Below are 6,064 nucleotides of genomic sequence, written 5' to 3'. Positions count from 1 at the left end.
ATTATCCATTATATTATTTTAAAATTAATATATATTAGGATACTTAAAATTATATTTGCGATAGAGAATACAAACGAAAAAAACGAATTTTATGTGAGAAGATGTATTATTTCATTTCTAACATCCAAAATTACATAAAAACATTTTATTATGACATTTTGTTCGAAGAAACTCTATTATTTCAAAGTAAATAATCTCTCAGATTAAAAGCGAATCTTAATTAAATCATATCACATGAGTTTCCATAATGTAATTTAAAAAAAAAACTTTTTCAAAAAATTATAGGCATGTTTTATAGCGTGTTTTCCATTTGAAATTTTTTACAAACGTTTAAAAGTTTGGTTGAAATTATCGTTTTCTTCTATGACACGATTTACAGAAGCCGTCTATGTTCACACATTGAAGTTACCTACGCCCGCGCGCGCCGTTCGTGCTACGCATTGAAGCCATTTGTTCTAAGCGCATCTATTTTTCTATGTTGTTCGCGCTGCAATTTCGTTTCACATGAACTCATTTCGGAGATTGTATCGCGAAAAGCAGAGCTGACAGTATAAGGGCTATGGCACACAAAAAATTTAAGCAGTAAGGAAGTCATATTGATGCTTACAGTTTAACGGTCTCTAAAATGAAATGGTTAATTATACTGCTTACATCTTACTGCTTAAGCTTTTGCCTAATTTGTCGATTATGATATGTATTCTTTACAGTCATACGCACAATAGTTATCGCGTTGCTACATACGTATGGTACGTAGAATTTTGATTATCATTTTTTTATTAACACCGGAATTTATTTGAATATGTTTGTCGGACATTATTTCCGCATGATAACAATCTCTCATCAACAACATATGCTTGAAAGACCGCGGCATACCCATTTTGAAAAATAATTATTTTTGTAATAAAGGAACATAATTGACAATGAGCTATATATGGTACAAATGATAAAAAAATACGTGTACCATTATTTATTGTCAAGCCTTAATAAATAGATCGTTATTCTACCGGGGCAGTATAAATATTGCTACGACGTAACGCTAGGTGACATTTACAGTGCAACCATTAGCAATATAAGAGTAGTACAATATGAGAATATCAATGATGTTCTTGGTCTTGATGATAGTAGTGTGTGCAATGTTCCAGGGATCTGTAAGTCTTAATTTAAATATAATTGTTTATCGATAAATTTCTGAAAAATAACGAAGTTGTACTCTGTACGAAGGAATCTCTTCCTTGTGGAAGAGGTGGACGTAGACGAACCACAACAACAACAACAACAACAACAGCAGCAACATCATAGGTTTTGGCCCAGGCACAATATATTTGGAATAAATTGAATCTTATGTCTGTTTAATCATAGAATAGGAAAGTTGTGTCTCACATAGCTATTGTCTAGTTCTTTAGTTAATTGGTAATGTAACGCTCACTTTATCTAGTAGTATCTATACCAAAAAATTAGCTAAAGGACAAAAAATGAAATTAATAGTAGTCCACTCTAGACTGAACACAGCGAATGCAAATAAAAATAGCAAATAAAAAATAAGATAAAATAAAACATTTATCTTTTTATTATCTTTTTCTGCCAAATCCCTACAGTTAATTCAGAATTCTGTATCAAGAATATTCAGCTTCTAGATAGTTTTTATTAATTAGATTTTCTATATATTATTTTCTATATATTAGATTTTCTATATTGTTATCTTTATTTTATTCTTCTTAAGAGATGAATATTCTTAAGTCAATATTTGCTGTTCTTAAAAACCTTCTGCTCTTGATCACAATGTACAATTTCAATTGTATCTGGAAAATTATTTTATATATGGTAAGTTTTAAACTTGAAACTCATGATTTTTGACGCGGCGTTCGTTCTAAGCATCCGGCGATTGCATCACGATAAGCAGAGGCGAATATATAATTCACCGATTATGACACGTATCTCTCATAATCACGACGATTGTCACGTTGCTACATATAGATATAATACGCAGAGTTTTTAATTATCATGTTTTTTTCTATTACATCCGAATTCGTTTGAATATGCTTGTCGGGCGTCACTTTCGCCTCTATCATGATAACAATTTCTTATTAGCGTCTGAAAGAATACGGAACATATTCATGTCTTGTAAAATATTTAATATATTATATTGTTGTAAAAGAAGATAATTGATAACAGATTACATAAATGACAAAACAGATGTGCTATTTATCATTGCCATTAATCCTTAATAAATAGATTATTATTCGGCGCAATATAAATATTATTATTATAATGTGACGCGATGTAAATGTTCAAATCAAGCAGTAGTAGCGCTAGATTGCAATATGAGAATATCAGTGGTATTCTTGATCTTGGAAGAATAACGAAGTTCTACTCTATGCGAAGGATTCTCTTTTTTATTATTGGACGCAATAGAGAACAAGAATAACAGCAAGAACAACAACAACGCAGTTATCAGAAAATGGGGAAAATCGGGAGAAAGGATGTTATTCCATAACTAGAGATAAATTGAACCTTATGCTTATTTAATCATGAAATAGAAATGTTGTGTCTTACATAGCTGTTGTCTAGTTTTTGTTTTAGTCAATTGGTGAATCAATAATATAACGCTCACTTCTTTTAATAATTACATTTAAAAATTAGCTAAAGATAAAGATAAAAAAATTGGACGGGTAGTAGTCTACCCTAAACTAAACACAGCGAGTGCAAATAAATAATAAAATAAAAAATAAAACAAAACATTTATTTTTTTATTGTCATTTTATTTTTCTATCAAATCCCTAGACAGTTTTTTAAACTCACGATTCTATATCAGGAATATCTAATCTCTTGATAATTTTTATTAATCAAACTTTCTATGTACTTATTATCTCTTTTTATTCTTCTTAAGAAATTCTTAAGAATATTCTTTTTAAGAAATGAATGGATCAGTATTTTCTGATCCTAAAAATTTTATGTATTACTTAATTACAATACCCAATTTAAATTGTATCTGAAAAATTATTTTATATCTGGTAGGACTTGAATCTGAAATTCTTGACTTTTGAGTTGGTCATCTTACATATTGCACCACGAAGTTGTCCGCGCTGATACGCCATTCATTCCATGCATTGATGTCATCTGCGTTGTTCGTTCTGTACACATCGAAGTTGCAGCTTCGTTCTACGCATCAAAATTATCATGATGATTGCATCGCGATAAGCGAAGTAGAGAGAAGTAGTTTTCTGCAGAAGCGAAGTATAATTTGCCAATTATGACACGTATCTCTCACAGTCACGACGATTGTCACTTTGTTGTATACGTATGATACGTAAAATTTTAATTATCATATTTTTTTTTCTATTGGATCGGAATTTGTTTGAATGTACTTGTCAGACGTCATTTTCGCCTGCATACATGATAACAACCTCTTATCAGCGACACCTGCTTAAAAGAATGCGGAATATATATATCCATGTTTTGTAAAATAATTATTTTTGTTATAAAGGAACATAATAGGCTACACAGATAACAAAACAGGTGTGTGTCATTTATCATTGTCAATCCTTAACAAATAGATCATTATTCGGCGCAGTATAAATATTGCTACTATGACGTGACGCGATATAAACGTTCAGATTAAACAGTAGCTCAAGATTGCAATATGAGAATATCAGTCGTGTTCTTGGTCTTGATGATAATAGTGTGTGCCATGTTTCAGGGATCCGTAAGTTTTAATTTGAACATGATCGTTTATCGATAAATTTCTGAAAAATAACGAAGTCTACCCTGTATGAAGGAATCCATTCCTTTTCATCGTGGATGCAATAGACAAACAACATCAACAATAGTATCAGGATAAGAAGTTAATGTCAAAAAAAATTAATAATTTATAACCAAGGATAAATTGAATCTCATGCTTATTTAATCATGAAATAGAAATGTGGTGTCACAATTGTTGTTTAGTTTTTTTTTTTTTAGTCAGTTGTTAATCGCTAATATAATAGTTTACTTCTTCTAGTAATATATATAAAAAAATTAGCTACATGTAGACATAAAAAATTAAATGAGTAATAGTTTATTCTAGACTAGACGCAATGAGTGCAAATAAATAGCAAATAAAAAAATAAAATAAAAAGTCTATCTTTTTTATTTTATTGTCGTTTTTTTTTCTATCAATTCGTGAACCGTAAAAAATTTTTTATTTTAAGATTCTGTATCTAACCTCTAGATAGTTTTTATTAATTAGTTTTTATAATCACTTTCTATATACTTATTATCTTTTTATTCTTCTAAATAATATTCTCCTTAAGAGATGAATGAGTCAATGTTTTCTAAAAATCTTCTGTTTTACTTAATCACAATACACAATTTAAATTGCATCTGCAAAATTATTTTATATCTGATAAGACTTGAACTTGAAACTCTTGACTTTTGAGTTGATCATTTCACATCTTGCGGAGCGCGACAAATCATATCAAAGTTGTTCGCATCGATCTGCCATTCGTTTCACGTATTGATGTCGTCATTCATTCTATACGTGCCATTCATTCTACATGCATCGAAGTTGTATCTTTGTTCCACGCATTAAAGTCATCACGGCGATTGCATCGCGATAAGTAGAAACGAAGATATAATTCGCCAATTATGATATGTCTCTCATAGTCACGACGATTGTCGCGTTGTTACATACGTATGGTCACGCGGTTAGCGACCATAATGTAATGGAATGTCGAATGATAATCAGTTCAGAATAATCAAGCTAATTGTGTGCACTGTTTCACTTAGCGTGTCGATGTTCTCACCGACGATGCGTAAAAATCACGTTACGCCTGTCGATCATCAAAAGGGAAATGTTGTTAAGTGTATCAACATCGAGATTAGCTCTTATCGTAAAGTATATTTAACAACCTGTTTAATGCCCCTCGAAATTTTTATTATCGATAGTTCGAGTCACGCAAGTGACTTTATCAGATATCATTGTTTATCAGTGTTTTATAGATATATTTGTATACAGTAAATTTGTATTGAAGCTAATTGTATTGTATGATATAAAAATGAAAAAAAATATGTATCATTTTAATATATTCAATATTTACCCTAAGAACATGTAAAAGTTAACAAAAAATCAAAATAACTTTATTCTTAACATTAATAAACATTCATATTTTGTAATGAAAAATTATCTTCTTAACTTTTATGACGTCAAAATTATTTTGACTTTCTCTTGACTTGGTGTGTTCCTTAGGTACTCAATTTTTTCTAAGAATATTTATGATCTAAAAAAATTGTTTAACAAGATAATAAAAATCGAGAAAATATTTTATATTTAGAAGTTTCTTGTACATGATATTTATTATTGATTAAACATCTAAAACACTGTCCGATTTTATAACGGTGAAATATCCCGAAAGCATAATCGTAAACTTATTGGACAATTAGATGCATGCTTAAGTATATAATTGAGAACGATTGTATAAAGTAAACCTGTCTAAACTGAGCATAATCATATGAAACAACCGTTAGCAGTTGATAAAATTACACCTGCTCTAGGCTGAAAACGCATTATTAGATTCGATAATTAACCGTTTACGACCTTTGCGAAGATATATATGGCAAACATACTGGTAGGTAAAGAAAAATTCACAATGAATCATTGATGGGCGTTTCGATAAACATTTTGGATGTCAGATTACTAAAGATCAAATTGTACTTGAAATATCGTTGCTCCAGGATAACTGAATAATGTGTAAACTACATTTACAGTTAATTTCTCAATACAATTCATGAAAAATTCACCTTAATTTGATCTTCGACCGCGTGGTCATTATCTTCATTGATCTTCGATAACTGGAACAAATGTCACGTAGATTTCGTTGTTTCTGATATTGTTGCTATGTAATTGATATTGTAGGCATGCAAATTATCGTATAACCTATTAAAGTATAACCTTATACTTCCGGTAATAAAAATTTGAAATTATCGATAACAAATTATTGAGACGAAGCGAAGAATAAATACTTTCAATATTAAATAATTGTTTTGAATAAAATCAAAAGTATTAAGAGTTTTATTAATAAAAAAAATT

General features: G+C 29.8%; 1 long non-coding RNA gene across 1 annotated transcript; it reads left to right on the top strand.

The window, feature by feature from the left end:
• The first annotated feature begins 1,010 nt into the window (after positions 1–1,010).
• On the top strand, positions 1,011–1,554 carry LOC108689708. The gene is made up of 2 exons (XR_001931842.1): positions 1,011–1,148; positions 1,222–1,554. It is a non-coding gene; the product is annotated as an uncharacterized LOC108689708 (long non-coding RNA).
• The last annotated feature ends 4,510 nt before the right edge of the window (positions 1,555–6,064 follow it).

The sequence above is a fragment of the Atta colombica genome, unplaced genomic scaffold (assembly GCF_001594045.1).
Source record: "Atta colombica isolate Treedump-2 unplaced genomic scaffold, Acol1.0 scaffold105, whole genome shotgun sequence".
Taxonomy (NCBI): domain Eukaryota; kingdom Metazoa; phylum Arthropoda; class Insecta; order Hymenoptera; family Formicidae; genus Atta; species Atta colombica.
Note: the sequence above shows the minus strand (reverse complement) of the source record. Positions and strands in the feature narration are given on the sequence as shown.